Here is a 17,938-nt window from a genome sequence, read left to right on the forward strand (position 1 = left end):
AAAATCTTGCCTCGTATTACACAGTCTCGTCTAGTCTTATCAATATATCATTAGATATTACGAGTATCATCTCCGATATTATCAAAATCTTACACGGTATTGTAAAAATCCCGCATGGTATTGTTATTAGGAAAAAGAGGAAAATTTTTATTATGGGTGTACCCGAAGAGGTATAAGGGTATTAAGGTGAAACGTCGGAAAATGTTGAGGGGCATGTTATACTAAATCTGAAGGCACTATGTACATCCAGTTTATCAAAAAGGAGAAGCTGCAATATTTTAAGAGCAGCTAAGGGTATTAAATTAAAACTTTTCAGTTTATGTTGAGGGGATTTTGAAAACTGGTCGGAGGTCTGCCAGCACCCTCCCATGCCTTTTCTAGTTGCTCTCCCTCCAAAATGATTTTATCGAAATTTTGAAATACATATCTCATTGAAAATAGTCTAAAGCTAAAATCGCTATGCCTATGGGTATGACGTAGCCCCCCCCCCACAGCTTTGGAAAAGGATGCGGAACCCAATCAAAACACACAATGCGCTTGCTGGCTGTGAAAACGAACCATAAGTAATATCTAAGGGATGGCTGGGGTATCAAATTGAAACTTTCAAGGTAGTCGAGGAACTGTTGAAGAGAAATTGGAGTGTAACCACCCTCACCCCATTATTACACATTTTTCGGTGTCCCGTATGCTCAACGTAGATAAAAAAAAATTAAACTGTCATTTTTTTTTCAAGGTAGCTAAAAGGTCTAAAAGCTATGACTCCATTAATGCTGTGCCCATCTCCCTACAGTCCCGGGGTAAAGGTTGCAAATTATGCAATTTACCGATTGTGTACATGTAAGAATTGAAATTAGGAAAAAGGGAAATGTTTGATTCTCGATGTTTCCAGAAAGACTAATTACGTTAAATTGAAACTTTGGAGAACGCTGAAAGATATGCTAAACTAAATCAAAAGATACTATTTTTATTCCGTTTATCGAGAAGGGGGATCTGCAATTTTTAAGAACGGGTTCTGGGTAATAAGCTGACCCGTTCAGCGTTGAGGGGGATGTCGAAAATAATTAAAATACATATATGAAATCCAGGTTGTCAAAGGTGAGCATGTGCAATATCTGAGGATTGAATAGCTAATGATATTTTGTTAAAACTTATAAGCATGGGCGTAGGGAGGGGGGCAGCTGCTCCCCCCCCCCCCTAGACCTTCAAATTTACGCTAGATATGGCTGAAAAAGCAGATGGTTGGAAAAGAAGTTGATAAAAGGCCCTCCATCCCACTATCGACAGCCCCCCCCCCTAGACAATACGCTGCCTACGCCCATGCTTATAAAAGATGTTGAACTAAACCTAAAAACTCTATGCTCACCCAGTTTGTTAAAATAATTTTTGTAATATCTTAGGAACAGTTAAGGCTATTAAACCTGAAAGATTCAGAGAATGTCAAGGGAGATGTTAAGCTCAATCAGAAGCTACTATGTGTATTTCGGTTGTCAGAAGGGTGAATCTGCAATGTGCCTGGATTTGTTATTGGCACCTGGTCGAAATTTTTAGGAAATGTGGATGGGGATGCTGAATTAAATCAAAAGACCGTTGTTATACCTAATAAATTAGATTCAGATATTTCAATTCTTACGCTTGAGATTTGAAAAACTGGGAAAATGTCGATTATATTAACCAAAAAAACTTTGATAATCGAAAAAAAAATATTAATGTAAAAAAACTAGCTGAAAACAAATTGTTTCAATGGAAAGTCAAGAGCCATTTTAAACTGTAGACCAGCAGAAATAAACTCCTACAATAATTCAAACTCAAAACAAGCAGCAATTACTGTTAAAGAATAAATGAAACCCAAAACGAATAGAAATGGAATATACAATCATAGTAAAAACTGACATGTAGGTACTAATATGAATTAGTAAATAAACCTTGAAACGGGTAGAAACTAAAAGGAATACTCCAGTCAAACTTAAAATGTACAAAAATCACTACCAACAGGAGTTTGACTACTGGCCTTCCCCTCATCCTTAAGGTCTAAAGCCTTTTGCGTCACTTGCACTTTACTGAAAGCAAACTATAATATAAATACTTTTATTTTCAGATATTCTTTTATATTTAAAACATTGAAAAATAAAAATAAAAATTTCAATGAAACAAAATCTTGAATTTTTGGGTTTCCAGTAATGAACATCATTATATACCAAATATTCAGTTTATTTTTATTAGTTCTTTCCAGTCTTATTGATTGTTATAGTGATTTAGTTTTAATTTGTTGTAGATGCTGTGAAAAACAAAATCACACTGCACAAGACATATAGATTTTAATTAAAAGCAAATGATACAATAGGATTTATACTGTTACGGTTATGAGAAAAGTAAAAGCAAAACTGCTGTTTGCAGTGGTTTTTGCTCATTTTAATTTTGACTAGAAGATTCGATTAAATTTTTACTTCTTTTAGGATTTATTTATTCATTTAAACTAGTACCTGTATCTTTATGTTTGTTGGGATTGTTTGTTTAATTCATGTTCGCCTTGGGCTTCATTTATTCTTTAATAGTAATTTCTGGTCTTTTTTAGTTTGAAATTAATATGATAATTTATTTCTGCTGTCTTAAGTTTAATATGGCTCTTTACTATTCTTTGAAAAACTTTTTTTAAATTAATACTATCATAGATCCAAACAGTTCAAATCTTTTAATAATGCATGACATTGTCAGGTCGTTTTAGGAAGAAAGAAAAATATCATGGACAAGGAATCTTTGCAATCCTCTAAATTCCAAATATTTTACTCCTTCACTACATACCCAAGGGCCTCGGGGATTCTTTAATCCAAAGATTACAATTAAGAAAAATGAAAACTTTGCGATGTAATACGATGGAGATTATAACAGGGATAGATTGACCGAAGGAATGACAAATTACTGCCTTACCTGAGATAGACCTTAAAAGGGAATAGTCTTAATATATGTATAAAAGCAAAATAAGATGTGTAAAGCGGAATATTTGTATTGATGTGAGCCACTTCAAATAAAATATCAAGCTATGCTACAAAAAAACAAAAGGGCTGCTGCAAGTGAGAAAAGATCTCTTTAAGAAAATCTTTAAGAATTTCTAGAGACTCAGGCCCCCAACTCCAACACCCCGATAACCATGCTATATTTAACTCTGTCAGTAACACGCCAGCACGTCTTCCATTGGTGGAACGCGGCCGATAAATTGGCGTGGCGTTGAGTTAGCAGGTAAGATAAATCGTAAGTTGACATCCCAAATTATTGACCTGTTTTATAATTCAAAATGAAAGCCAAAGAGCATTTCAAAAGACTTTCTGATTTTTCTTGCCACAAGCTTGCTGAGCAACAAAGCTTAAAGACCTATGTAATGCTATGTTCAGACGCAAATGATTTTGTCACTCTTATCAAATTGAAATTATTTCTAGATATCCCCTAAGTTATTTAAGGAAGATTTCAAAAGTTTTCTTAAGCCTTCAACCTAAAACAAACTTTAGAAGAGATACTGGCAAATTTTTAAGCTGAAAATAGCAAAAGAAGTCTTAAAGGATTTTCCTATGCATTACCCTACATTATGAATCAAATGAAAAATTCTGATTTCTTAGATTTTCAGAGCTGCTCCAAAGAATACAAAGGATATTCGAAAGTTCCCTTCCAAAAGTCAAGGAACTGAGATTTGTTTCAACTGAGCACAAAAAAGTGCATTACAAGGAGAATTTTGGCTCTGCCTTACATGAACTGGGGAAGATATCATCCGAGGCTGCAGTAGTTGAAAAAGGAAGAGGAGTCTCCAAAGCTACTGTGATTAAGAAGTTACTTGAGCCAGGCCCACTCCCTAGACTTTCTTCCTTGCCTGGGGAAAAGATCAAGGACGTGAAAAGCGTCCTAAAGTTCATGCCGCTGGAGGACCAAGCATACTACAAAGCATTTTTCGATAAAAATAAAAAAGTAGGTCCAGTTTCGTTGGAACGATGTTTTTTTGTACCCAAAGTACTGCTGAGTTTTACTTATGCTTTTATATTTGAAATTGATTAAACTTTTAAGATTGCAAAACTGAGTTCCTAAGAGATAAGACATTAACGCTGCTAGTTTTCTGAGCAAAATTGTTGTATTGGTTTTCCGTAAAAAGAAATTTCCGCGAGCATTTTGTCGTATCTGTTTTTCTTATATTCGAAATTGATTAAAATATAAAGATTACAAATCTGAGTTCCTAAGAGATAAGAAATTTACGCTGCTAGTTTTCAGAGCAAAATTGTTTTATTGGTTTTCTGTAAAAAAAAATTCTGCGAGCGTTTTTTCGTATCTGTTTTTCAACAAGCAATATCTCTAAATCCAGTTGCTCCAGGCGAACGAAATTTCATCCAGGTTGTAGTCCTTGAGTAGGACTACAATCGAGAAAAAAAAATCTCGGTTTTGTCATTAAATCAAAAAGATATCGCGTTTCAAACTTCAATCGTGTTTTCCTTGAAAATCATCTCGAGTCAGATATCATCCTCCCAGCCGACGATCTGAAGAGAAAAATCATTGGATTGAACGTACTCTATTGTAAATTTGTAGTATGTAATTGCTGATTTCACTTTACTGAAGAAATAGAGTTTGTTTGCTGCATTTTCATCCTTAAAAAATAAACAAACTAATATAAGAAGAATATCTGTAGCCAAAATCTATTAATAGGTTCAGGAATGAGCTGATTCAATGTTAAGCACCGATGAATCTGTAATCAAATGATTTCCTATATCTGTAAGATTAGTTAGTGTAGATGCGTAATTTGGCTGTAAAGTCAATCCTTATGTCATTTAGCTCTAGCATGTTAAGAGCTTTAATTAGAGAATAAGAAACAAATGGTACTACGGAATGGTTTCAATTGACAGGGGGGTGCCCCCTGCATTTATTTGTCTCCCCTCCTTTACATCTTGGAGAATAGCCTACCTATTATAAGGGGTAGACCTATTTTCACCAATAGCCTAAATTCCTTCTTTTCAGTAGGCTATTTTCATTGAAATTTTTCTAAAAAAATTACAAATTTACCCACCTCTTGATGTTTAAAAATACTTCCCCTCCTCTGAATTTTTCTAGGTGAACTTAAGGCCTAGTTTAGGGGCTTCTTGCTAGCCTATCTCAGAAAGTAGTTGAGTAAGGTGAACAAAATTTCAGGAATAGGCCTAAATATAGCGCCAAAAGTATGGTAAATATTTATATTAACAGAGTTTTCAGACAGCTAAGAATCAAACTTACCTTTTGGAATCAGGATGTCATCCTGAATCCAAATATGACATTTGTTTCTATCACACATACAATTTTAAGACCTTTACAGACCCTCAAAGATGATACCTTTTTCTCTTATTTTAGATATGACTTTGGCTATATACCTGTTTCAATGTCAATCTTGTTAAAACTGGTTTACCATAAATTGAATCAGTTGTGGCAAAATCAAGAATCAACAAATACTTATGAAACTTTTAATGAGGGATGGTTTTTCTAAGACCTTACATCAGTAAATTTTTTGTTGTTCATATTATTGACTTAAGAATAAAGTAAACATACTGCTCAATGCCTTTTTTTATGCTCTTTCCAAATATAATAATCATATTTATTGGAAATTAATTTTACCCCCACCCTACATATACCAATTCAGGGTATATATTTGCACATTAGGGGGGGGGGAGTTTAAAGTTACCTCTCATTTACATCAGAAATAAAATTTACCCCCCCCCCCTAATGTGCAAATATATACCCTGAATTGGTATACAGGGGTGGGGGTAAAATTCATTTCTGACAAAAATGATTATTATATTTGGAAAGAACATAAAAAAAGGTATTGAGTGGTATGTTTACTTTATTTGTAAGTCAATAATATGAACAATGAAAAATTTACCGTTACATCTAGGATCTCATATCTTTCTGCAAACATTTCCATTCTTTTGTTCATCTTTGTTCATGATCTTACAGCTCACTGATGTTAGCAAAACGTGTGAAGGACACCATTTTTCTGCCACACCAAACAATGATGAGAGAACTGATTATGTACTAATCATTGTTCTTATATCACTGATGATGAAAGATGTTTACAAAAGAAAACCATAAGATGTAAGATCTCAGTGCTAAGGTTTCACTTTTAAGCATTCTTTATTAAAAGATGTAAGATCTTAGCACAAAGATGAGTAAAAGAACAGGCCTATGGGCTATATATTTGGGTAAGGTTAGAAAGGATAGATCAGGTTAGCCTAGGTTAAAATTACAACAGAAACAAAGGTCATATTTGGGCTCAGAATGAATTTCTGATTCTAGAGATAAGTTTTTTTCTTAGCTAACCAATTTGAATTGGCTACTCTGTTAATATAAATATTTACAAAAAGTATACATCTAAAGAACGGAAGCCCTCTTTTAACCCAACACCTCACACTGCTAATGCAGATTATATTCACTCAATGCACTGTGCCCTCAACATTCTGTATTGGTGACCTTACTCCGATCCCTAAGAAGGGAAAAGCAGTACCCCAGTATACCTCGTTTCGGCCCATCACTGTCGCAACCTCTCTTTGTAAGCTCTTTGAGCTTGTGTACACAGTTATCCATTTGACTGAAACTTCCACCAGATAAAAATTTGCCTCCGATTCCTAAGAAAAGGCTCAAACCAGTCTTAAAGGGTGCTCAACAAGGTGCAGTTTCTTCCCCCAATTCCTTCAAAAATTATATCCTTGAGGCTCAAGACCAATACCCCTGCTCTTTAATTTTGGCATCTACTAATCTGTTGTTTGTGTGCTACATGGATGATATTCTGAATCCCAGTTGTACACTACTTCAAATCAGTGAAATTTTTGCTATCCTTCAAGATGAATACCTCAAGGTTGGGCTTCAGTTCAATTTTGCAAAGTCCAAAATAGTTCTTTTGAACTGGAAGAGTCCTACTCCCCCTTCAATAGCACTTGGGAGCTCAACAGTTCAGCCTCCTGATCATATAGGCTAGTATGCTTAGGCCTCCCCATTAGGTCCTCTTTATATAACACTAGATCTCTTCTCATTGAGCATCTTAACCATTGAATTTCAGCATCTTATGCCTCTATTGTCACTTGCAAGTTCTGCTTCAATTGTCATCTCTTAGCTAGCCTGTTCAATGCAGCAGCCCTCCCCCATATATTGTACATCACCCCTTTTGGAAAATATTTACAAAATCTGAAAAGTCAAAAATCCGTTTGCTGTTTTTCTGTTTTGTAAAATATTTACTACGTCTACCACCTTGGCACAGAAATTTGCCTATAGTTAAAATATACAAAATTGCAGACCCAGAAATAGCTGTCTATCAAGTTATTGGAAAACATAAAAGAAAAGTAGCTGGTCTTGAGCTAGGCCCACTTCTAGTGCAATAACTTTGTCTGTTCTTGATATTTTTTTTTTTTTTTCATTCTTTTTTATTTTATTTTTTTCTTATTTTTTATATATATAATTATGTATGAATATGTTGATGTTGTATGTCTGAAAATGCTTTTTCTTTTGTTTGATTTTGTTCCTATTTTATCCTTGATTTATTTATAATTGACCTTCTTGTTTGATCTTATTGGTTTTGTTGATATTTGTCTTGTACTATTGTTTTCTTTTCTTTTTTTTTCTTAAATTTTGCTCTATCATTTTCAAGTTTTTATAGATGGTTTTCAGTTAATAAATAAATAAAATACCCTAGAAAGGTATTGGCAAGCTACTATTTCAACCTTTTTCTTACTTCAGTGGCTGATAAGATTGCATATATGACAGGCCTATAATAATTTTTCATTATTACAGACCATTCTTATAGAATGGCCTATAATTTAATGTTTCATTATTATAAAAATCAGATGAATAATTTGTTATCTAAGTTCTGATAAAAAATTTCTTAATTTAGTTTTTAATTTTCAATCTCTTTTACTTTGGGTTTAGTTTTTGAAAATATGGGATAGGTCTGAATTAGGGGCTGTTAAGAAAGAAACATTTTCTTCCTCATAATATGCATAATAATTATAGCTAACACATTTTGCATGTAGCTCTGCTATACTTTGCCCCTCCCCCACCCCCTAATGTGCAAATATTTAGCTAAAATTAGATATTTCTACATATTCTCCTAATGCATATCTTTTGTTTTAACCTATGTACCAATAAATTAAATCAACTGTAATAAACCCAGAGCAGGAAAAACAGGAGGGACGAGTGGCAGATTGTATTGGAAATATATATTTTGGGCTATATATTTGCATTTTATGGGGGGTAAAGTATAGTGGAGCTGCAGTCAAAATGTATTAGCTACAATTATTCGTCATGTCAGGAAGTAATAATTGTTTTCCCAACATGTTTCCTTTTCAATAGTCTTCTTTCAACAAGTTTCCCCTAATCAAGACCTTTACCAAGTAAATTAAAAGTCTTGCTCTCTGGAGTAAGAAAGAAGGGAGATAGGTGCTTCTATATATCTTCTCAGGATGACATAAGGTCTCTAGATACATTTCTAAAAGTTTTATTTGCAACTCAACTTCTTTTCAAGATAGGAAAAAAGCCGCTATACTAGAATGCTACCCACACAAATTTAGGGAAGGAGTATATTTTGAAACATCTATGGGGTGGTAACTTGTCATTTTTTTGCAACTTTCAATGAAAATACTAGAAAAGAGGCATTTAAAATAAAAATCTCCCCCAAAAAAGGTATTTTCCAAGATCCAGTGCTGTAAAAACTAATTGTGTACAGTCCCTCCTAAATTGACATTGTTATGCAGTACTATTTGATTCTCTAATTAAAATTCTTCCCAAATATAGTAGTTGCAACTCTGGCAATATACCCCCCCCCCCTAATGGTCCCACATATAGCCCCAGATTATTTGCAAACTAGAAATAAAGACTTACCTGTCTTCAACAGAGCTTATTGCAATAGATTATTACATAATCATAGTTATTGTGCTCTATTAGATGCAGTTTGAACATCAAAATGAATTACTTACAAAAAAACAAAAAAAATACTGCAAAGCCATAGATACTTTGATACCAACCAAAGGTATTGTTAGCTCATACTAATAGATAAATGCTCTAATAATTATCTATCTGTCAAAAGACAAAATTGCTGCTTATTGAGCTCTTTAAGTGCTTTTGAGTTTAACTAAATAATTACAATAAGCTAAAATGTGGCTAGACAGTAAAACTCTTACTTTATAATGTGCAGCATGTTTCTATCCCCATTTTTATGGTATTTTAAAAATTTGTTTATCCAACTAATCACATAGGGTAAAGGCACCACTGATTTGACAGTGCAATTTTGGAACCACTGTTAAAATTTTGCTTCAAAGCAGGATAGCTCTGCTTAATGGTCACTTGGAACACCATCTCTTAAAACCTTCGTTATGTTTTGACAATGCAAAGTGTGGACACTATATCCAATAAACCCAGTTATGAAAAGAATGATCAATTCAATCAGTTTCCTGTTTTTGACACAAAATGAGCTCCCAACAAGTTTTTAGCTATGTAGTGTTCAAAATATCATTACTAGGTTATTTTTTGGCAAAAAAAAATTTGGGATCAGCACCAATGCATCAAGAGACATCTTATCTTCTCTAAAATGTATCCATATTTGCCTTTCTTGATAAAATTAAGTTAAAATGGCAGCTAGTATTATATTAATTTGACAAAACTAAGTTCCAAGTGTCAAAAAGTCTTGTCTGATGTAGTGGAATATCACACCAACTAAAAATATTCCTTTTTAGGAATATTTATAATGGAATATTGTATATAATATTTATTATCATGTTCATTTCTTTTGAGAATATCTAGTAATAACCTTGTCAAAAATTTTTGACAGACAGCAATAAGCCCTGGCAAAATATAGGTGACTCTGTCAAAACTTCACTGAACATGTAAAACAGATGAGAAACAATAGGTGTTGAAATCCAAGGGTCTTCTGACAAAAACATAGTTGTCAAATTTATGGGTAATTTCTCAACAATGAGAGGTTTTGATGATTATTATTTTTAATAATATATAACATGAAAAAAACAATTTTTAAGTTGTTTTTTTTATTGTAGTTTTACGGATTTTATGCTAGATTTTTTCATCATTTGAGGAACTGCCACTTGGCCTCATGCTATGTTCATTATGATTTCTTTCAAATAGATCCCAAATTGTAAAATACAAAATATTCTCTCAGAACCCCTCCCTAATTAGCGTGGAATTCCAATCCCATCCAAAATGCTAATGAAACATGTTAAACTCCTTGGTGTCACAAACTTCTAATAATCTTAAGTAGGACATGCATATTTCAAGAATTCTGGACTTTCCAGACAAAGGATAGCCAAAGTAAAAATTTTTAAAGTGGATTAAACTGGTAGATTAACTTTGAAATGGCCAAATGTTGGCAACACTTTAACTGTGAACAACAATGAAATCTTTGCTGGACCATTAAAGCTGAGACAAAGTGGGCTATTCCAGGTAGGATTTATAAAGAGACCTATGTCACACCTATTATATCACACATTATATAGAGACCTAGGTCACACAATTACACTCCATATGATTATCCAATTTTGTCCCTGTACTTGAGGCAATTTTTTTGAGTTTTTTGCTTCCACTATCTGAATAGTATTTAATACATTTACACATTTAAAAAAGTTGAAGAGAAACAAAGAAATAAAGTAAAAAGAATAGGCATGTCAAATCCACCAGGATCCACCCACAAGTATTCCCCAAGTATTTAACATGTGTTGAATAGGGTTCTGACTTATATAAAAAACAGGTAACTTTTTGGTTCTGTGAAATTTGTGGGTGAAAACACTCCAATTTAAGAAAATTGGAGTTTTGTACCCTTTTCTGATAAAACTTCAACCTTCTAATCAAACAGATTTGTAGATATTTTTTCTACATACTGAAACCATTTTTAAACCACAAGTCTTTAAACGGGTAGGTCTACTAGAGCAGAATTAACAATTTAAATAGAACCTCTTAAAAGTTTAGGCTAATAAAGCCTTCTGGAGTAGAAAAAAGTTTTTTTTTTTTTTTGCAAAAACTGTCAAATCATAAGACCCTTCTCCCAAATGCTTTTGACAGGTCACAAATAGAGCCACCCATTAACAAGGAAATTCAATACATCACAACATGAATTACAACATAGAATCCTTTTTTTAAGGCTGTTTATTAGGGGAGGGGGTACATTGTTGGAGTGGCTAATATTATATTTGGATAGAAAATCTATTGGGGATAAATTGCATTAATTATTTGTTGTTATAGTGTTTGCTTTAGTAGAGCCATTCTTCTACACTGTTGTCTTTGCCAGTTGAAAATGGTTACTGAAAAACTACTTCTAAAAAATGATATGTTCACTTATCTCATTCCTAAAAGTACATTGCTTCACTCTTGTTTGTTCACCTTGCATCTAGCAATGTTATGAATTATATTATAAACTTAAAAAGTATGTAGTTATTGTAAATTTACTGGAAAGTTTTTTTTCAGAATTATATCTTTTTTCCTTCCCTGTTTCTAAGGTTTAGAAGATAGTATAGAAGACAAGTGTGTATATAACACTGTTCTGTGGGCTCTTTGAACTGCACCCCTGACAAATTTTCTACAACAACTCCTTCCATACAAAGTGCCTTGGTAAAAAAAAGTTGTAAATAATACATAAAGTCCACTTGTCTCTGTCATAGGCAGTAGATGTCATAGCACTGCCTAAGTAAAGAGCAAAGTGGACTTTATGTATTATTTACCACTTTTTTTTTACCAAGGCACTTTGTATGGAATGTTGTAGACACTTTGTAAGGGGCTCAGTTGTAATTCAGTAGTTTTAATGTGTTTTTAAGGGTCAAAAGTGGTTGCAGGACAGTCATCCCCCCTCCCATGCTTCCGTTTCCCCAAGATATCTGATCAATTTTGAGGTAGTTCTTTTGTTCAGCATAGTTGAAAGGTCTCATTACTATGCATCTAGGGATGGCAAGACTTCCAGGGAAAGGGCTGAAAGTTATGAAGTTTGCCTGCTGTTTACATAAAGCATTTGGTATTGCAAAAGGGTGGTATGTTTGATATTCTGTCTCCAAAAAGACTAAGTGTATTCATGTGAAGCTTTCAGGGAATATTGGGGGAGGGTTGAACTAAATCAAAATACACTATTAAAAGGGCATATTTCAGGAATGACCTAAGGCTTTAAGTTGGAACTTTCAGTGCATGATGAAGGGGACACTCAATTGACCAAAAGGTAGTGCATTCTATTACAAGTACTACTGCTAAGGCTAAGAGGATTAAGGTAAAATTTTCATGGAAGGTTGAAGGGGAAGTTGAAATAAATAAAATATACTATGTGCATGCAGGTTTTCGAAAAGACAAATGAACAATATCATAGGAACAGCTTACTTTTTGTTTTGATTTGACTTTTTTTTTAGGAGTTATGGGTTTTATATATTTCTTAACATTGGACGTGATCGTCTCTTACTAGGTTGCTAGCTAAGCTTACAAGACATTTCAAGCAGGGGATGTTGAACTAACCAATAGACACTATGTGCAAACTGCTGCTTCTATTGCTACTATTCTTTCTACTGCTACTACTACTAATGCCACTGCTAAGACTAAGGGTATTAAGGTGAAAATTTCAAGGGATGTCTGCATGCAGGTTGTCAAAAGGACATATCAGCAAAATCCCTAGAACTGTTCAGGGTATGAAGTTTATACTTTCAGGGCAAATTGAGGGGGATGTTGAACTGTGTGCGAAAATGACACTATATCCATACCATTACTACTACTACTACTACTGTGGCAATGGGTATTAAGATGAAACTTTCAAGGAATATTGCAGGAGAAGTTGGAAAAAATGAAAAAACACTCTGCACATGCAAGTTGTCAAAAGTGTGTATTAGCAGTATCTTAGGAACAGCTTAGGGTGTCAAGTTTAAACTTTCAGGGAATCTTGATGCAGAGGTTAAGCTAACCGAAAGATTCTGTGCAGACCACTATTACTGCTACTATCAGTACTACTACTACTGAGGCTAAGGGTATTAAGACAAAAATCTCAGGGGGTGTTTAGGGAGATCTTGAACTAAATCAAAATACAGTATGTGCATGCATGTTGTCAAAAGGAAGTATCAGCACTATCTCCAAAATTATTTAGAGTACTAAGTTGAAACTTTCATGATGAGTTGAGGTGGATTTTAAAATAAGAAAAAGGCACTATGTGCATTCTACTGTTACTACTTCTACTCCTAGTCTACTACTTCTATTGTGGGTAAGGGTATTAACATGAAAAATTATGGAAAAGTTGAGGAGGATGTTGAACTAAATCAAAACACTACGTTGATGCAGGTTGACAAAAGGGAATATCACCAATATCTCAGGAAAACAGCCTAGAGTGTTACTCTGACTCTTTCAGAGTATGTTGAGGGGTATATTGAACTAACAAAAGGCTTAGTCTACTGTATTAAGTTGAAATTTTGTGGGCATATTCAGGGGGATGTTGAACTAATGAAAATTCACTGTGTGCATACTATTACAACTACTACTGAGGCTAAGTGTATAAAGATGAAGGTTCCTGGTAATGTTCAGACAGATGTTAAACTAAACTAAAACCTCCTATGTGCATTCAGGTTTTCAAAAGGGTGTATTATATGCATACTACTGTTTTTCCTACAACTACTTTTTTTTCTGCTGCTACTATTACTACCCCCAATTCTACTTCTAATGCTAAGGTATTAAAATGAAATTTTCATGTAATGTTGAGGGAGATGTTGGACTAAATCAAAACACACTATTTGTAGGCTAAGGTCATAAGGGTGTATCTTTTTGTCTAACTAAATCAAAACACGCTATTTGCAGGCTAAGGTTACAAGGGGATATTTTTCTGGGAATCTTGAACAAAATTAGAGCAAACTATGTACATGCAGGTTGTCAAAAAGGCATATCAACAATACTCCATGAACAGCAGAGACTTATTAAATTCAATCTATTCTAATAAAAATGAAAAATAACACCAATAATAATAAGTATCCTAGAAGCAAACTTGTTGAGGACCATAACAACAAAAATTGAAAAGGAACAAGAGAGAAAAAAAAGAAGAAAAAAGAAAGAGAAAACATTGGCAAATTAAAGCAAATTGATAAAAAATTTAGAGAATTATAATAGCAAAGTTTAGTAACATTTTTATACAGCGTGCGAAAACTTGTGGATAGCTCGACACTGGAGGGTATTATATACCATTGAAGTATAGATTTATGAATGGAGGATTGCTGGGCGGAGCTAGAGACACACTTGGGGACAATAAAGGAACAGTGGGATGAACAGAGACAGGGGCCTTCAAAATTATTACAATTAAAGTAAGATAATAATTGGGGAGGAAGATTTTTATGGTAAGCAGAGTATGCAAGGGTTAGATTTAATTTTTAATGATTTGTTCAAAAGGGATAATACCAAAATCGGAGTACAAGTCCTGGGTGGGATATAGCCAGGGCAGCCGAAAAACTGCTTTGATGGCACAGTTTTAGGCAGATTTTAATTTATTGGTAATTGAAGGATAAGTGTTGCCCCAAACAGATCTGCAGTATGAGATATATGGGTAAATAAAAGAGTAATAAAGGGTGACAAGGATATCAGGAGTAAGAAAATTATTCATATGATTAATCATACTTAAATGTCACAAGATTATAGCTCTGATGTAGAACAAATGTGATGCAAATGACAAAGAGGAGCCTATGTGGACACCAGGAAACTTGGTAACTTCGACCTGCAGGAGGAGACTGGTGGAATATTTTAGGCCAAGTGCTTGCTGAGCTTCATTTATTTTTGTAAGGGGTTCAAAATAATACAACCTGACTTTTCTTGCTGTTAATGGTCATGCAGTTAACAAGCCACCAGTCCTGTACTCTATTCAAAAGGATTTGAGTAGAGGTGACAACAGATGGTAAACTAGGGCTGCTGATGAAAAAGTTGCTATCATCAGCAAAAAGTACTGGGTGCAGTGATAGACCCAGGTCCGTAACCAAATCATTAATATAAAGGAGAAAAAGTATTGGACCAAGAACAGAGCCCTGTGGGACGCCTCTCCAGACAGGTAGGGGATGTAAAGTCACGCCGCCCAGACTCACACTCTGTACTCTACCAGAGAGATAAGAGCCGAACCATGAGAAAGGAATTCCACGAATCCCTATGTTCTTGAGTTTACTTAATAAATACTGGGATCAACCATGTCAAGGCCTTAGAAAAATCCAGAAATAAGCCCAATACAGTATTTTTAAGGTCAAGTTGGGAACATATAAACTGTGTTGTGTCAATTAGTGCATGAACAGTTGAAAATTTGGAACGGAAGCCATATTGATGAGAAGAAATCAACGAATCTGAAGGATGAATCCCAAATAAAAGGGAACAACAAAAGAAATGAAATGTACCAAACAAAAGAAATGTACCTCTTATCTTGCATCCTTTCAATTTGTCTCTTTCGTCTTAGATGTGGCCATGCAAAGACAAAATCAACAATATTCCATTGGAAAATGACCCCTTCCCCCAACTGCGACACATGTGGAGTGTACAAAGACATACGTCACATCATCTTCAACTGTAGAAAATATGAAAAGGAGAGGAAAATACTAAGGAAGTGCTGTGAGAGGGCATTTAAGGCATTCACAATGCGCTCTCTTCCGGGACATCACGCGTCTCCTCTGTGGGCTAGACGAATAAGCACAAAACCTTCTTGGTTGTTTTGTTAATACTAATGGTTTATTTAATTCCCTTAAATATTTTTTTTTTTTTTTTTTTTACACCCTTATATTAGGTAATTTTATATAAATAACATTTATTATATTTCTTCCTTTTTATATATTTTTTATAAGCTTTTTTTTATAGTTGGCGTATGTGACAGGAATGATGTATATTGGCATTATTTATTTAATTGTGTCGTAAATGTATTTTAATTGTTTTATGACAAAGCAGTGCTGAATTACTCTGATTCTCATTTTTTAACGGAGGCATTTGCTACAGGTGAATAACCCCCTACCAATAGCACAATAAGTGATACCTGATCTGGCTCAATGAATATTGACTAAAGTGACACCCAAGCAAGCTAGTGATTACAGAAGGCACAGAATAATCGAGTGATACAAACGCATATGACCGATTGGTTGAACGCAGCAAACCCCAAACAACAACAACAAATAAAAGGGAAGAAAGACGTCAGAAGATAATTCTCTCAAGCACTTTAGATATAACTGGGAGAAGTGAGATTGGACAATAATTACTTATCTCAGACGGATTGCCTTTTTTATGAATTGGGACATGGGCGTAGGGAGGGGAGGGGCTGGGGGGGCAGCTGCTCCCCCTCTAGACCTTCAAATTTACATTAGATATGGCTGAACAAGCAGATGGTTTGGAAAAAGCAGTTGATAAAACTCCATCAAACTATCGACTGCCCCCCCCCCCCTAGACAATATATTGCCTAATCCTGCCTACGTCCATGAATTGGGATAACAATTGCTTATTTAAATATTTCTGGGAAGACTCTATTGATCATAGACAGGTTTGATATGTGCACAATGGGTTCACAAACATAGGAAGATATGGTCCTAAGTAGCTTATTACTTACGCCAAAGAAGTCAGGTGTACTACTATTAGACAGAGATTTGATAACTTGAAGCACCTCTTTACTATCAGTTGGAGAGAAAAACATGGATCTGGGATTTTTGCTAGGGTGTACTGACTGGGAAGGGGAACAGGAGTTAGCATTTGGAATATTGGTGAAATAATTATTAAAAGCATGTGGTAGTGAAATTGGGTCAATTCATCTGCCACTGATGTCCTTAAGGTTAATAGGTATAGATCTTGAATTCCTTTTTTTTTTTTAAGAATTTCATTTATTGTGAACCAAATTTTTTGCAAGTTCCCTTTGCAGTAAGAGATTTTTAAATAATAATAAATTTTTTTTGCTTCCTGGACGAGTTTGGTATACAAGTTTTTGTATTTTTTTATAATTAGTTAGGTCAATAATGCTACTGGTTTTGCAAGCTAACTTATAAAGGTCATTTTTAAGGTATGAAGAGATTATCAGGCTATTGGACATCCAGGGGCTTATATGGGTAGTTTTTCGGTTCGATTTACAGACTGGAAAGGTTGAACTGATAAGATCACTCAGTCCCTGTGTAAAACCATTTGTGGCTGAATTAACATTCTGACAATCCAAAACCTTGGACCAGTCAAAGGATTTCAAACAATCCATGAACTGGTTCATTTTCAAAATATTATATATTCTATTAGACGTATGGGTATTAGTTCTAGAGGGTCGAGTAGTTGGTAGGGAGGGTAGGGAGAGATAGATTGGAAAGTGGTCGGACAGGTCAGAGAATATTTTTTTGGAGGACAGCTGGTTTCCCAGGGAAGTGGATACAAACATTTTATCAATTACAGTAGCAGTAGACCTCATAGGATCAACTCTAGTAGGAAAAAGGATTGTTGGAAGAAAACTACTTGAGGTAAATGTTTCAAAGAAGGTATCAGAATCATTATTATTGCTAAGATTTAGTAAATTACAATTGAAGTCCCCAAAAACTATTGCCTTCTTTTGTGGTAAATTAATAAAACTAGAAAAGTCATCAAACAGATTACAAAAGAAAGGTGTCGGAAATGAGGGTGGCTTATAAAACGATGAAAAAATAAAAGAATTGTCGTCAAAACTTATGTCTACAATTATTGAATAAATGCATCTATTATTTATAGGTTGCAAGAATAAGGATTCACAGTCTAATAGCCTGGTGAATTTTAGACTTGACCAGATGTAAAGAGAAATGCCGCCAGAGGACTTGGTTAATTTTCTTTCAATATGAATAGCTTGAAAGCCAGAGAGGGAAAATTCATTAGTATCATCAATTTCTGAAAGCCACGTCTCCGTTATTCCAATTATGTCAAAAGGGCAGTAACCGTTAATTAGAATTAAATCTTTAAAATTAGTCCACTTATCCCATATGCTTCTGAT

At 34.3% G+C, this 17,938-nt stretch overlaps 1 protein-coding gene across 2 annotated transcripts in view; it reads left to right on the top strand.

The window, feature by feature from the left end:
- Nucleotides 1-4,601: 4,601 nt before the first annotated feature.
- LOC148949394 (uncharacterized) overlaps nt 4,602-17,938 on the top strand; it is a 69,444-nt gene continuing 56,107 nt past the window's right edge. The window contains exon 1 of one of the 2 annotated variants that reach the window (XM_089092948.1): nt 4,602-4,719. The gene's annotated coding sequence lies outside the window, so the exon portion shown is untranslated. Of the gene's footprint in view, nt 4,744-17,938 lie in introns of both variants that reach the window. The other variant, XM_089092949.1, reaches the window with a different exon arrangement.

Source organism: Artemia sp. Qi Xiang Cuo, chromosome 8, assembly GCF_049724085.1.
Source record: "Artemia sp. Qi Xiang Cuo chromosome 8, ASM4972408v1, whole genome shotgun sequence".
Lineage (NCBI taxonomy): Eukaryota > Metazoa > Arthropoda > Branchiopoda > Anostraca > Artemiidae > Artemia > Artemia sp. Qi Xiang Cuo.